The following is a 16346-nucleotide window of genomic DNA, read 5'->3' on the forward strand; positions in this document are numbered from 1 at the left end:
GAACTGAGAACTGGTAGCTGGAAGCTGGGAGCTGAAGACAGCATGCACACTCATTCCAGGAAGTTGTATCAGCCACACCCAACTACCTTATGGGGGAGAATATAAAGGGAGGTAATGAGTCTGACTGCATGACAGCTGAGATAGCCTAACGAGGTGAGGAACAGAAACCAAAACAAAGAAACTCAAGGGGGAGGATCTGAACGGCTCCTGTCAGAACTTCTCAGCTGTCTGCTTGTGACAGGAAAGGCCTAGGGATTTCTAGGAGGTCACCATCTCTCTTCCTTAGCTTTTGAGGCCTAGATTGTTGTCTATTCGTTGTGGTGTGTTTTTGGTGTTTTCCCTTCTCCTTCACCTGTGACAGGAGCGGGCTGCTGTGAAGGTCAAAGTTAAGGGAGTGGGCTGCTGTGTCCCATGGTACATGCCTAGGCTGAGATGTCAGTGCTGTACAGTGTTGCACGTCCCGGTGGTTAGGAGAACAACGGCAAACTGAAATGACAACAAATGATGCACTTAGGTGAACGTCTGCATGGATGGATCGTCTGATTAAAGAATGGCGTGTAGTGATCCATTCTGTACTGAAAGTGAAATTGGACATCACATCCTAAACCTAGGGTGAAAAATAGTGTCTACACAATCCATCAGAAGGTGTTTGCTTTTGGGATTTGAGCCAAATGTCCATCTACAGGTGCTCCATTGACCTCACACCACAGCTCTCAAATGCCATCATGGTGCATGGCAGTGGAGGCTGGAATGGAGGTCTGTCTTTAAGTCCTACTTTGATGCAAGGATAATTGAAAATTGGCCTGGAAACCTTGTGGGCAGTGCCATGAAGAGACCTTCACAAGAGACTGTCACACTGGGCCTAATACTGGGATTATGGTGTGGGATGGCATAATGTACAGTAGTCATACGCATCTCTCAGGGAGAGACTATTAAATTTTACGGAGGCCTCTATAGGGCAGGGATCGGTTTGTTATGATCCAGTCGAACCAATGCAAATAGGGGGCGCCACTAGACTGGTGAATCCTCCTAAGTTCCGCTGTAGGTCAGAGGTTTGTTTTCGTTGTGGGGGGAGGGGTCATTTTGTAAAGGTTTGTCCCTCAGAACCCAAGAGACCACAAACAAAGGAGCCGCCGGAAAACTCCCCAGATTGTGTGGAGGATAACAGTCTGGGCGTATTCGTTTCCTCCATACGCATGTCTCAGTTTTTGTTGTCCGCTACCGTTGAGGCGGGCAATAAGACTGAGATCTGTTCCGTCTTTTTGGACAGTGGGGCGGGGGTCAACTTGGTGGATTCACGGTTTGCTCAGGCTCTGGGTTTTACTCCAGAACCGATACGCAGAACTATTCCTGTTTTTGCCATCGACTCCTCCCCTCTTACTCTGAAAGAGTTAACTCAGATCATTCATAATATCCATCTGCAGGTAGGGGACCTCCATAAAGAGCATATCTCGTGTTATGTCCTGGACGGTCTTCCGGCTCCTATGGTATTGGGGCTTCCCTGGCTGGTGACTCACAATCCAGTGGTGGATTGGCAGGCCGGGGAGATTGTGGAGTGGAGTGAACATTGTAAGGACAACTGCTTGAGTAGTAGGTGCTCTACACTCTCTGTAACATCTTTACCTGCCTTTCTGTCAGATTTTATGGATGCGTTCTCTGAGAAGGGTTGTCAGGGGTTACCACCTCATCGTCCATATGATTGCCCGATTAATCTACTACCTGGGGCCAAACTACCTAAAACCCGGTTATACAATCTTTCCGGCCCGGAGAGGAAGGCTATGAAAGATTATATTTCGGAGAGTTTGGCTAAGGGACACATCAGACCCTCTTCTTCACCTGTGGCTGCAGGGTTCTTTTTCGTTAAAAAGAAAGATGGGGGCCTACGTCCTTGCCTGGATTTCCGGGAATTAAACCGGATAACTATCCGAGATCCCTATCCTCTTCCTCTCATTCCCGACCTCTTTAATCAGGTTGCTGGTGCTAAATGGTTCTCCAAAATGGATCTCAGAGGAGCCTATAACCTGGTTCGCATCAAAGAGGGGGATGAGTGGAAGACGGCTTTTAATACTCCGGAAGGGCATTATGAAAATCTGGTCATGCCATTTGGTCTTACTAATGCGCCTGCGGTATTCCAACATTTTGTCAACAATATTTTTAGTCACCTTATCGGGAGATTTGTTGTGATATATCTTAATGACATCCTGGTCTATTCCCCGGATCTGGATACACATAAGATCCATGTGAGACAAGTGCTGCAGATATTAAGGGCCAACAAATTGTTTGCTAAGTTAGAAAAATGTGTCTTCGCCGTAAAAGAACTGCCATTTCTGGGGTATGTGTTGTCAGATTCAGGTTTCCGCATGGATCCAGAGAAAGTCCGGGCGATTATAGACTGGGATCTGCCTGAGAACCTGAAGGCATTGCAACGCTTCCTGGGGTTTGCCAATTTTTATAGAAAGTTTATAAAAAACTATTCCTTGGTGGTCAAACCACTGACGGACATGACCCGAAAGGGATCCGATTTTTCCAAATGGTCACATGCAGCCAAAACTGCCTTTGCATCTCTGAAGGAGAGATTCACCTCGGCCCCTATTCTCGTACAGCCAGATGTCTTGCTTCCTTTTATTGTAGAGGTTGACGCATCAGAGGTGGGGGTGGGAGCGGTACTATCTCAGGGCCCGTCCCCTGGTGAATGGCGTCCGTGTGCTTTCTTTTCGAAGAAATTGTCTACTGCAGAAAGGAACTATGATATTGGCAACAGGGAACTTTTGGCTATTAAGTTGGCTTTTGAGGAGTGGCGTCATTTTTTGGAGGGGGCGGTTCATCCCGTCACGGTGATTACTGATCACAAAAACTTATTATATCTGGAGTCTGCTAAACGTCTCACCCCTAGACAGGCTCGGTGGTCGTTATTTTTTACTAGGTTTAATTTTGTAATAACCTATCGCCCGGGGGCAAAAAATACTAAGGCGGATGCATTGTCTCTAAGTTTTCCTGGAGGGGGTGATGTTGAGGTACTAGAGCCCATTTTGTAAAAGGGGGTGGTGGTCTCTGCATTACACTCAGGTTTGGAGGGGAGGGTGTTGGAAGCTCAGGGGGACGCCCCGGCCTCCTGCCCCTCGGGTAAACTGTTTGTGCCAGAAAATTTACGACTGGAGATACTAAAAGAACACCATAACCCCACACTGGCAGGACACCCAGGTAGTAGGGCAACCTCTGAGTTAGTGTCTCGTCGGTTCTGGTGGCCTAAATGGCACCAGGAGGTGTTGAATTTTGTGTCTGCATGTGCTACCTGTGCTCGTTCTAAGGTAGATCATACTCGTCTGGCAGGGCGTCTTTTACCTCTGGCCATCCCCAACAGGCCTTGGACGCACCTGTCAATGGATTTCATTACGGATCTACCAGTATCAGCGGGGAAGACTGTTATTCTTGTAGTTGTTGACAGATTCAGTAAAATGGTGCACTTTATTGCTCTTGCCGCATTGCCTAATGCTAACACACTGGCTCAGGTTTTTATTGACCACATCGTGAAGCTTCACGGGGTCCCTTCCGATATTGTTTCGGATCGTGGTACCCAATTCGTTTCTAAATTTTGGAAAGCTTTTTGTTCTCGTTTAGGGGTTCAGCTGTCGTTTTCTTCATCTTTCCATCCACAGTCCAACGGTCAGACTGAACGTACCAATCAAAACCTAGAGACATATTTGAGATGCTTTGTTTCCGAAAATCAGGAGGAATGGTCGTCTTATTTACCGTTAGCCGAGTTTGCCATTAATAATCGTCGTCAAGAATCCACCGATAAGTCACCATTTTTTGGTGCGTATGGTTTCCATCCTCAGTTTTGTACGTTTAGTGAGGGGGGGCCGTCTGGGATTCCCGAGGAGGAACGATTTGCGTCTTCACTTTCTTCAGTGTGGCAGAGTGTGCAAGAAAGTTTGAAGAGAATTGGTGGTAGATACAAACGTGCGGCTGATAGGAAGCGCTCTGAAGGTCCGGACCTTGGGGTGAATGACTTGGTGTGGTTGTCTACCAGAAATATCAAGTTGAAGGTTCCCTCGTGGAAATTAGGTCCAAGATTTATTGGTCCTTATAGGGTAATTAAGATCATTAACCCGGTGGCTTTTCGTCTGGAGCTACCTCAGACTCTAAGGATCCATAATGTCTTCCACAGATCTCTGCTTAAGAGATATGTAGAACCTCCTGAACCATTGCCACTACCGCCTCCACCGGTGGTTGTTGATGGCAGTCTTGAGTTTCAGGTAGAAAAGATTGTTGATTCACGATATGTTCGCCGCTCTCTTCAGTACCTGGTGCACTGGAAAGGTTATGGTTCCGAAGAGAGAATGTGGGTTCCAGCATCAGAGATAAAAGCGGACAGACTCATTCGGGCTTTTCATAGCTCCCATCCGGAGAGGCCTGGTCTTGAGGGTCCAGGGGCCCCTCGTAGAAAGGGGGTACTGTCACGACTGTGACTGATCCAGACAGGTCTGGGAGGAGAAGGTCGCAGCGACTTGCTACTCGCGATAGCTTGTGAGTTTGCTCCGTGGTTCAGGGTATGTCATCTGGGTTTTGCCTTGTGAACCTTTTTGTCCTGACTGGGAGTTTGTAGGCATCCTTCTCAGGTGAGTCCTGTCTGCCACTCCCAGCTACTATATTAGTTTCACTTTCACTTGCAGTCATTGCCAGATATAGTCCTTACTTCCAGTTCTATTCTGACCTTTGAAGGAGATCGTTTGATGGTGTTGCTGTGGAGCTCTTGTCCGGCGTGGACTGTCGTGATTGGGATTGCCTTCTCTGCTCGTGACTGGATAAGTCTATCTTTGATATAGTTTGTTTGTTGCTGTCTTTCCCTGCTGTTCTCCTAGACATGAGTGATGGTGACTAGTGCTCCCATCGGCCTTTCCCCACTCTAGGCTTGTGGGTGACTGAGGGTTTAGGCATCCTGCTCGCCGCACGGGCTCACACTCCGTCTAGGGTATCAGGGCAGACAGGTGCCAGCTTAGGGTTAGTCAGGGGTGGCCATACTATTCCCATCCGTAGATAGGGTCCCCCTTCCCCTCCGTCTGGTGCGACACGACTGCTGCTGGGGTAGAGGTCGTGACAAATATTCTCTTTATCCTTCTCTGTGGGTTTTAATTCAGGGAATATCGGTCAGGTATTTATAGCATGGAGTGCTCCCCGGCCAGTGGCGCTGCTCCGTATAGTTCAAAAGCTTGCGCTCACATGGAGCAACTAGTGACATCACTATTAGAGCTACGGATAGTCATGAGTGCCAAAATGACCAACGCATTTCGAACAGTACACTGTTCTTCGTCAGGGAATCAATCTGGCTCCCATAGATAACTTACTTATATACTCCATCGGACTTCCCATCTTAACCCTTCCCTCTCTGTCTCTACTGATCACATATTTAAAACCACCAACGATCTTATTATCCATTTATGACAGCATATAGCTCCATTTCTACATCTTACTGCGGTTTTCATGATCTCACTCTAATCAAACCAAATAGCTCTACTGTATTTCAGCATTCAAACTCATAGGTACTAATGTGTTCATATTGAAGATCCATTTTGTTTCTGCTTTTGACATACTTTTGCAATACTCCTGCTCCCTCTTTGACCGCCTACAATCTGGCTTCCGACCCCACCACTCGACTGAGACTGCCCATACCAGTCACCAATGACCTACTAACAGCCAAAACCAAGAAACAATACTCTGTCCTCCTTCTCTTTAACCTGTCCTCTCCCTTCGACACTGTTGACCACTCGCTTCTGTTGCAAACTCTCTTATCTCTTGGTATCACTGACCTGGCCCTCTCCTGGATCACATCATACCTCACAGACCGGACGTTTAGCGTCTCCTACTTCCACACAACCTCCTCGTCTCATTCCCTCTCTGTTGGTGTCCCGCAAGGCTCTGTCCTAGGACCCCTGCTCTTCTCAATCTACACTTTTGGCCTGGGACAGCTCATAGAGTCCCATGGCTTTCAGTATCACTCTTATGCTGACGACACACAAATCTACCTCTCTGGTCCAGACATCACCACCTTACTATCAAGAATCCCACAATGTCTATCTTCTATATCATCCTTCTTCGCCTTTCGCTTTCTAAAACTTAACATGGATAAAACTGAATTTATCATCTTTCCCCCATCTTTCTCAGCCCCCCCAACAGACCTATCTATCATGATCAATGGCTGAACACTCTCCCCGGTCAACCAAGTCCGCTGCCTTGGAGTGACCTTGGATTCTGCCCTTTCCTTCCGACCGCACATCCAAGCCCTTTCCACCACCTGCCGCCTCAAAAACATTTCCCGCATTCGCGTTTTCGTTAACTTTGAATCTGCGAAAATGCTTGTACATGCCCTCATCATCTACTGCAACACTCTCCTCTGTGGCCTTCCATATAGCACTCTCGCACCCCTCCAATCTATCCTCAACTCTGCTGCCCGACTTATCCACCTCTCACCCTATTATTCCTCTGCCTCTCCCCTTTGCCAATCCCTTCACTGGCTCCCCATTGCCCAGCGAATTTACTTCAAAGTACTAACAAATACATACAAGGCCGTCCACAACCTGTCCCCTCCCTACATCTCTGAGCTACTTTCCCGATACATCCCCACACGCACTCTCCGATCCTCACGAGACCTCCTTCTCTCCTCTTATCACCTCTTCTCACAATCGAGTCTAAGATTTCTCCCATGCATCCCCCACACTCTGGAGCTTGCTACCCCAACATATCAGACTCTCACCTCAGTCTGAGCACCATATTTCTCAATGTATTTAAACCAGACAACTGACATAAATACACTAATAAATTTTCCCATAAAGCAGCTCTAAACCACTGCTTCCTTCCACATAACATATTACAAAACTGTCTGTCTCCATCCACCACTAGAGCTCAGTGCATTGGAATTTATACAGTTACCATTGTCTGTAACGAAAGCTGTAGTTATCATTTTGCAGTGGGGGGCTGCATAAAAAAGCAATGTTTTCATGTTGGAACAGAAGAAGGATTTTCCCAGCAGTTGAGTAGTCTGTCTCCGAAGAAGGTACACCACTGAATATGAACAACTTTGGTAAAGGTCCCATTGTGATGGTAAGACGACTGGGTCAGAGCTTCTCTAAAATGGCAGGTCTTGTGGGGCTCTACCAGTATGCACTGATTAGTTTCTAAAGGAAAGCTAATCTGGCGACAGGGTCATGGATGTCAAGGGTCCATGATGCTCCTGAAGAGTGAAGTCTAGCTGGTCTGCTCTGAACCCACAGAAAAGCTACTGTAACCCAACTTGCTGAAAATTTTACTGCTACCTAAGACGTAAAGGTGTCAGGACACACAGGATATTGCAACTTACTGTGTACTGTAGCTGCAAACCAGCCAGAGTTTCCATGCTCAACACTATCCACCACTGGAATCACCTAATATAGGAATGTGAGCATCAAAATAGGACCATGGAGTAATGGAAGAAGGTGGCCTGGTCTGATAAATCACATTTTATCTTATGTCATTTGGATGGCCATATGTGTGTGTCACTTATCTGGAGAAGAGATGACGCCAGGATGCTGTATGGAGGAAAACAAGCCAGCAGAGACAATGTGATGCTCTAGGTAATGTGTTTCGGGAAGACTTTGGGATCTGGCTTTATGGGCATATAACATGTTCCACCAACCTAAACATAATTAGACCAGCCAAGTACCCTCTTCATGACAGCCGTGTTCCCTTATGGCAGTGACTAGAGATGAGCAGATTTATTGAAAATTCAATTCAGCTGCTTTGCCAAATTTTACAAAAAAATTAGCTTAGTGACGAATTACTTAGTCACGAAGCAATTTTTTTTGTAAGTAGCGGGTGCAATGACAGGGAGCTGCGATAGCGCCGTCCCCGTCATTGTACCCCTCAGATGCCACGTTTATACATGATCACGGCATTAAGTGTAAAATTAGCAATAATTCAAACCTACAAAATCAAACTTACAGCCTCCATTTGCTTACGAAGGGCCGGCCACCGCCATCTTGCTTGAAGATCTCGTCCGAAATCTTGTGCGGCGTGAGGTTACGTCATCACGACTGCTGGCATGGTGACATATGACGTCATCACGCCGGCCTGCGTGATGAAGTAATCTCGCGTCAAACAGAATTTCGGCTGAGATCTTCAAGCAACATGGAGGCTGGCGGCCCGTCGCGAGCAAATAGGGGAGGTAAGCTTAAATTTTTTAGTTTTTTTTTAATACTATTTCAGGTTAAATCGATTCGCTGACACTGTGAATCGAATTTATCCTGAAATTCATATCGAATTCCACTTCGTGGGATTCGATTCGATCATCTCTAGCAGTGACCTTTCAGCAGGATAAGATACCTGGTAACACTACAAAAATTGTTCAGGAATAGTTTGACAACATGTTGCAGGATATCAGCCCTGTGATTCTAATGAGCCGAGTACCCGCATGTTGGTTACACAACCAAGGCAGATTTTAATCCTCTAAAAGTAAACAATGAAGGTTCCTATTGAATGACAGCAAGCAGAGATCTTGGCAATCATGAGGAATTGGTTGCAAACACGTCCTCTCTCCTGTTCATACTCTTGTAATGTGAACAATCTGTAACATTTGTTTTAATTGTTGTACAATTCCTGATGAACTTCCTTGAGTTTTTTTTTTGTCTGGATGCATAACTTGGCCCTACTACAGGTCTAATGACCCAAACTAACAGCATTATAGGAATCTTAGGATCCTTGCACATGGCAAAGCAACTACATGAACCGTGTACAGCAAGACACAATGACCACAGGTAGTCCTCCAGTAGTACAGGGATGAATAGTCCCATAATATGGCATGTTATAGGACATAGCTCCTAGATGGGACAAGTCCAGGCACTCAGCAAATATAAGACACAAATGTATTTCCAAGTAGTGGAGAAGGTAGGATGAAAAAACAAGTACAAAGAAATAAAAAATCAAACCATGTGGCTCCCTCACCTACATAAAAAAATAAAACCATGATTAATAACATATACACAATACAGACCCAGCTAGTAGCACTTCCTAGAGACCCCGACATGTGTTTTGCGTCAACTTCATAAGGGGTAGTAAAGGCATAAGGCGGAGAGGCCCCTATATAAATACCCAGTACTATTAATTAATCACACATGATGAAAATCATATAAGCCAAACCCCACTTCTCGTCATACAGTACAGACCAAAACTTTGTTCACACCTTCTCATTCAAAGAGTTTTCTTTATTTTCATGACTATGAAGGCATCAAAACTATAAATTAACACATGTGAAATTATATACATAACAAACAAGTGTGAAACAACTGAAAATATGTCATATTCTAGGTTCTTTAAAGTAGCCACCTTTTGCTTTGATTACTGCTTTGCACACTCTTGGCATTCTCTTGATGAGCTTCAAGAGGTAGTCCCCTGAAATGGTCTTCCAACATTCTTGAAGGAGTTCCCAGAGATGCTTAGCACTTGTTGGCCCTTTTGCCTTCACTCTGCGGTCCAGCTCACCCCAAACCATCTCGATTGTGTTCAGGTCCGGTGACTGTGGAGGCCAGGTCATCTGGTGCAGCACCCCATCACTCTCCTTCATGGTCAAATAGCCCTTTCTTTCAAAGTTTTCCCAATTTTTCGGCTGACTGACTGACCTTCATTTCTTAAAGTAATGATGGCCACTTGTTTTTCTTTACTTAGCTGTTTTTTTCTTGCCATAATACAAATTCTAACAGTCTATTCAGTAGGACTATCAGCTGTGTATCCACCTGACTTCTCCTCAACGCCACTGATGGTCCCAACCCCATTTATAAGGCTAGAAATCCCACTTATTAAACCTGACAGGGCACACCTGTGAAGTGAAAACCATTTCAGGGGACTACCTCTTGAAGCTCATCAAGAGAATGCCTAGAGTGTGCAAAGCAGTAATCAAAGCAAAAGGTGGCTACTTTGAAGAACCTAGAATATGACATATTTTCAGTTGTTTCACACTTGTTTGTTATGTATATAATTCCACATGTGTTAATTCATAGTTTTGATGCCTTCATAGTCATGAAAATAAAGAAAACTCTTTGAATGAGAAGGTGTGTCCAAACTTTTGGTCTGTACTGTATATCCACTCACACATGGCGTAATCTCCTGCAAGCACGTCTAACAGATTGCGATCATGTGATCAAAGCGTCATGTGAAATAAGAAAAAAAAAAAGGGTAGTAAAAGACTACGCTTAATACTGGCATCAAATAATGAATAATAGCCTCGGCACAAGGGCCCATTAAAACACAGTATGACTACAACAGAAACACATAATCCTATTACTGAACACAACTAGACCGGCCGGTATAAGCAAAAGGCATGCGACACCTCCCCATGGATCACATGATCCAGTGGGGGTGTGGCGCAAGCACGGAGCTGCCAGATCCACCATCTTGGATAAGGGCAAAACGCCAAAGGAGAAAAACCCACCCAGTAATCACCTCCAAAGCGTCCGGGATTCATGACAGCGGTGACGGTTCAGGAAAGAGTGAGAAAATAGAAATAACCACAAGAAAAGGGAATGAAAAAAAAAGTGTGTGAATTGCCAGAGGGTAAAAACCAAGGAGTGTGAACAGGAGCCGAAAGGGGAAAGAATGGAAAGTGCAGACGGAAAAATGAAAGTGTAAATTCAATATAACACAAGGTGTACATGTATTAAAAGGGGCAAAAAATATAGAAATTATGAATTAAAGATTTTCTTTTTCTCCTTTTTTATGATAAAATGGTAAAATGTGAAAAAATATGAAGAAAGTGTGAAATGTGTGGTGAAAAAGAAACAGAGTGGGGAAGAAAGTAAAAAGGAGGAAAAAAGAATGGAAAATTAGAAGAGGAAGTGAGCAGTAGAAAAGGTGTGTGTCAACTGAATGTGATACAGTATGTGTGAATGTGGAGGAAATTTTTTTATCAAATTGAACAAAGAGAAAAAAGTGAGAATGCAAAAAGTGAAATAAAAAAGACCACAAAATTGTTGTATGAAAGCCGACTGTGAAGGGAGTGTAAGTGTGTGTAAGAGAGAAAAACTAGAAAAAAAAAAAGTTTTTTTAGTGATCAATAAAATACAATATATCATGTGAACCCTAGAATGAAGCAAAAAAAGGGGGTTACAAAAACATGATTAAAAGTGAAAAAAAATATACATTAATTACAAAGAAAATCCATATAAAAACCTAATTTAAGAAAACACAATAAAATAGTGACAAAAAGGAAGTAACCACCAGCCGGATCTGTAATAAAATTAGAACCAAAAATAAAACGGGTATTTGTCAAGGATCAAGAAAAAAGCTGCCACTGAAGGCCAAGGCTAAAACCTTAAAGAACTTATACAATACAGTGCAAGGAGTAAAAAGGTCTAGATAGAGATCACACAATTTTTTTTCTTTCTTCCATGCTGATAGGTCCACAGCTGAAGACTGTACTGTATAGGTGTAGGCTCAACCAGAACAGGAGTGTAAAAAATGATCCAGATGTTAAGACTGGGTAGTTCTATAACAAAAATGAACATACAAACATTAAAAATAAAAAAAATAAAAAAAAATAAAAGTCCGATAAAATAGAGGGGAGATTGATCATAGGCGGATGAGTACAGGAAAATCCAAAAATAAAATAAAAACATTTTCATTTATCATTTCTATATTTTTTGCCCCTTTTATCATATGTACACCTTGTGTTATATTAAATTTACACTTTCATTTGTCCGTCTGCACTTTCCATTCTTTCCCCTTTCGGCTCCTGTTCACACTCCTTGGTTTTTACCCTCTGGCAATTCACACACTTTTTTTCACTCCCTTTTCTGGTGGTTATTTCTATTTGCTCGCTCTTTCCTGCACTATCACCGCTGTCATGAATCCCGGACGCTTTGGAGGTGATTACTGGGTGTTTTTTTGGAGTTTTGCCCTTTTCCAAAATGGTGGATCTGGCAACTGCTCAATTCCGTGCCTACGCCACACCCCCATGGATCATGTGATCGATGGGGAGGTGTTGCATGCCTTTTTGCTTATACCAGTCGGTCTAGGTGTGTGTTCAGTAATAGGATTATGTGTTTCTGTTGTAGTCATACTTTGTTTTAAAGGGCCCTTGTGCCGAGGCTTTTATTCATTATTTGATGCTAGTATAAAGCGTAGTCTTCTACTACCACTTTTTTTTTGTGTGTCACATGATGCTTTGATCATATGATCGCATATCAGATCATATGATCTGTTAGACGTGCTTGCAGGAGGATACGCCCTGTGTGAGTGGATGTATCATGTGAAGTGGGGTTTGGCTTATATGATTTTCATCATGTGTGATTAATTAATAGTACTGGGTATTTATATAGTGGCCTCTCCACCTTATGCCTCTACTCCCCCTCAGGAAGCTGACGTGAAACACATGTCGGGGTCTCTTAGTGATGCCACTAGCCGGGTCTGTATTGTGTATATGTTGTGAATCGTGATTTTTTATCTAGGTGGGGGAGCCACATGGCTTGGTTTTGTATTTATTTATACTTGTTTCTCCATCACTCCTTTTCCACTACTTGCAATGTTATAACTGGATGTCCCGACGTGGTTGTGTTTGTCTTTGCCAATTTATGCATCTATTTATTTGTTTTATCAATTTCAATGAAGATATATTTTTGGAAATACACTTGTGCATTATATTTGCTGAGTGCCTCGGCTTGTACCATCTAGGGGCTATTCATTTTTGACACTTGTACAACCGTATTCCAGTTTTGTGTTTTATTGCTTATTGGTATCATGTTATAGGACATGGCACAATGCTTTTTCTCAAAAAATATCTATGTACACTACTGTTCATCTTTCTCTTTTTGTTTTCAGTAACAAAAAAATAAATAAATATATATATATATCCAGAACAGGAAGGAAGACACAGTAGAAAAGAAAAATTGTAGGAATGCTCAGATACCCTAAAAATGCTCAAGTGCCTCCATATGTCTGCATTAAGGGCTCTTTCACACTTGCGTTCTTTTCTTCCGGCATAGAGTTCCGTCGTCAGGGCTCTATGCCGGAAGAATCCTGATCAGTTTTATCTTAAAGCATTCTGAATGGAGAGAAATCCGTTCAGGATGCATCAGGATGTCTTCAGTTCCGGACCGGAACGTTTTTTGGCCGGAGAAAATACCGCAGCATGCTGCGCTTTTTGCTCCGGCCAAAAATCCTGAACACTTGCCGCAAGGCCGGATCCGGAATTAATGCCCATTGAAAGGCATTAATCCGGATCCGGCCTTAAGCTAAACGTCGTTTCGGCGCATTGGCGGATCCGACGTTTAGCTTTTTCCGAATGGTCACCATGGCTGCTGGGACGCTAAAGTCCTGGCAGCCATGGTAAAGTGTAGTGGGGAGTGGGGGAGCAGTATACTTACCGTCCGTGCGGCTCCCGGGGCACTTCAGAGTGACGTCAGGGCGCCCCACGCTCATGGATGACGTGTCGCATGGATCACGTCATCCATGCGCATGGGGCGCTCTGATGTCATTCTGGAGCGCCCCGAGAGCCGCACGGACGGTAAGTATACTGCTCCCTTGCTTCCCATTACCACTACGGCAGCCAGGACTTTAATAGCATCCTGGCTGCCATAGTAACACTGAATGCATTTTGAAGACGGATCCGTCTTCAAATGCTTTCAGTTCACTTGCGTTTTTCCGGATCCGGCGTGTAATTCCGGCAAATGGAGTACACGCCGGATCCGGACAACGCAAGTGTGAAAGAGCCCTTAGATTGCACAAAAGTGCCTGCCATAGATGTCCCAAAAGTGTCTGTTATACACTGCTCAAAAAAATAAAGGGAACACTTAAACAACACAATGTATCTCCAAGTCAATCACACTTCTGTGAAATCAAACTGTCCACTTAGGAAGCAACACTATGTGACAATCAATTTCACATGCTGTTGTGAAAATGGGATAGACAACAGGTGGAAATTATAGGCAATTAGCAAGACATCCCCAATAAAGGAGTGGTTCTGCAGGTGGTGCCCACAGACCACTTCTCAGTTCCTATGCTTCCTGGCTGATGTTTTGGTCACTTTTGAATGCTGGCGGTGCTTTCACTCTAGTGGTAGCATGAGACGGAGTCTACAACCCACACAAGTGGCTCAGGTAGTGCAGCTTATCCAGGATGGCACATCAATGCGAGCTGTGGCAAGAAGGTTTGCTGTGTCTGTCAGCGTAGTGTCCAGAGCATGAAGGCGCTACCAGGAGACAGGCCAGTACATCAGGAGACGTGGAGGAGGCCGTAGGAGGGCAACAACCCAGCAGCAGGAACGCTACCTCCGCCTTTGTGCAAGGAGGAACAGGAGGAGCACTGCCAGAGCCCTGCAAAATGACCTCCAGCAGGCCACAAATGTGCATGTGTCTGCTCAAACGGTCAGAAACAGACTCCATGAGGGTGATATGAGGGCCCGACGTCCACAGGTGGGGGTTGTGATTACAGCCCAACACCGTGCAGGACGTTTGGCATTTACAAGAGAACACCAAGATTAAAAAATTCGCCACTGGCGCCCTGTGCTCTTTACAGATGAAAGCAGGTTCACACTGAGCACATGTGACAGACGTGACAGAGTCTGGAGATGCCGTGGAGAACGTTCTGCTGCCTGCAACATCCTCCAGCATGACCGGTTTGGCATTGGGTCAGTAATGGTGTGGGGTGGCATTTCTTTGGAGGGCCGCACAGCCCTCCATGTGCTCGCCAGAGGTAGCCTGACTGCCATTAGGTACCGAGATGATATCCTCAGACCCCTTGTGAGACCATATGCTGGTGCGGTTGGCCCTGGGTTCCTCCTAATGCAAGACAATGCTAGACCTCATGTGGCTGGAGTGTGTCAGCAGTTCCTGCAAGACGAAGGCATTGATGCTATGGACTGGCCCGCCCATTCCCCAGACCCGAATCCAATTGAGCACATCTGGGACATCATGTCTCGCTCTATCCACCAACGTCACGTTGCACCACAGACTGTCCAGGAGTTGGCAGATGCTTTAGTCCAGGTCTGGGAGGAGATCCCTCAGGAGACCGTCCGCCACCTCATCAGGAGCATGCACAGGCGTTGTAGGGAGGTCATACAGGCACGTGGAGGCCACACACACTACTGAGCCTCATTTTGACTTGTTTTAAGGACATTACATCAAAGTTGGATCAGCCTGTAGTGTGTTTTTCCACTTTAATTTTGAGTGTGACTCCAAATCCAGACCTCCATGGGTTGAAAATTTTGATTTCCATTTTTTAATTTTTGTGTGATTTTGTTGTCAGCACATTCAACTATGTAAAGAACAAAGTATTTCAGAAGAATATTTAATTAACTCAGATCTAGGATGTGTTATTTTTGTGTTCCCTTTATTTTTTTGAGCAGTGTAGATGCCCTACGTGTGACATCAATAGCTGTTTTTTATTGTGATTTTATGAAAAACTTTCTAGGTCGCTATATTTAACTTCTTTTTTTCACTCTTTCTTTGTTGACAGAGTTTTTAAGGTCAGAGGAATAAAAATTGTGATTACCAAAAGTTAAATTGTTAAACCTGTATAAAAAAACAGCACATGTGAATGCAGCCTTGAACATTATTCAGACATATTGCACCTTAACTTTCCAGAATTTCAGATGTAAACAGCAGGACTCCTAATGGTTTTACTGAACGGAGCATATGGCAGTCAGTTTACTTACAGTGGGATATTAGAAATTCTTTAACTGGTTCAGGGCCAGGGTAATTCCAATCTTCAGGACCAGACACAGTTTAGGAGTGTTTTAGATGCGTGAGTTTAACCTCTTCTGTTGCGGATTGGCCATAGACCCAACAAGGAAATTTTCTGGTGGGCCGACGCCTATGGGGCCACTCAAGCTCTCCTGATGGCCGCAGACCAGGTACAGTACATAATGATCCGATGCTCAATGGGCGCAGTTGCCCCCCGCCAACTCAACTGTATTGCCCTCCAGAGGACAGTGATACAGTTGAATACTGTGGAGAAGGTGGCAGTATTTTGTACTGCACTGTGCTATTTGATTCTGCTGGGGTGGCATTTTGTGCTGCACTATTGTATTGCAGGTCCTGTCTACTTCTGTTGGCCCTGCTTACTTATGTTACCCCGTCTTCTATCAATTTAGCTCCGCCTACAACATGCGGCCACTTTTAGATTTTTTTCCAAGGCCACCCTAAGTTGCCAATCCACCCCTGAACCTCTAACATTTTTGAGCTAACAACATAATTTTTGCCTTTTAAGAATTTTTTGGCTTTAGGCCGTATTCACATATCTGTGTATTTTGCGAACTCAAAAACTTGGACATTGGCATCCATAGAGATCTGAATTTCAGGATGTGTGTCCATGTTTTTTCGTTGTGG

The sequence above is a fragment of the Bufo bufo genome, chromosome 5 (genome assembly GCF_905171765.1).
Source record: "Bufo bufo chromosome 5, aBufBuf1.1, whole genome shotgun sequence".
Classification (NCBI taxonomy): Eukaryota; Metazoa; Chordata; class Amphibia; order Anura; family Bufonidae; genus Bufo; species Bufo bufo.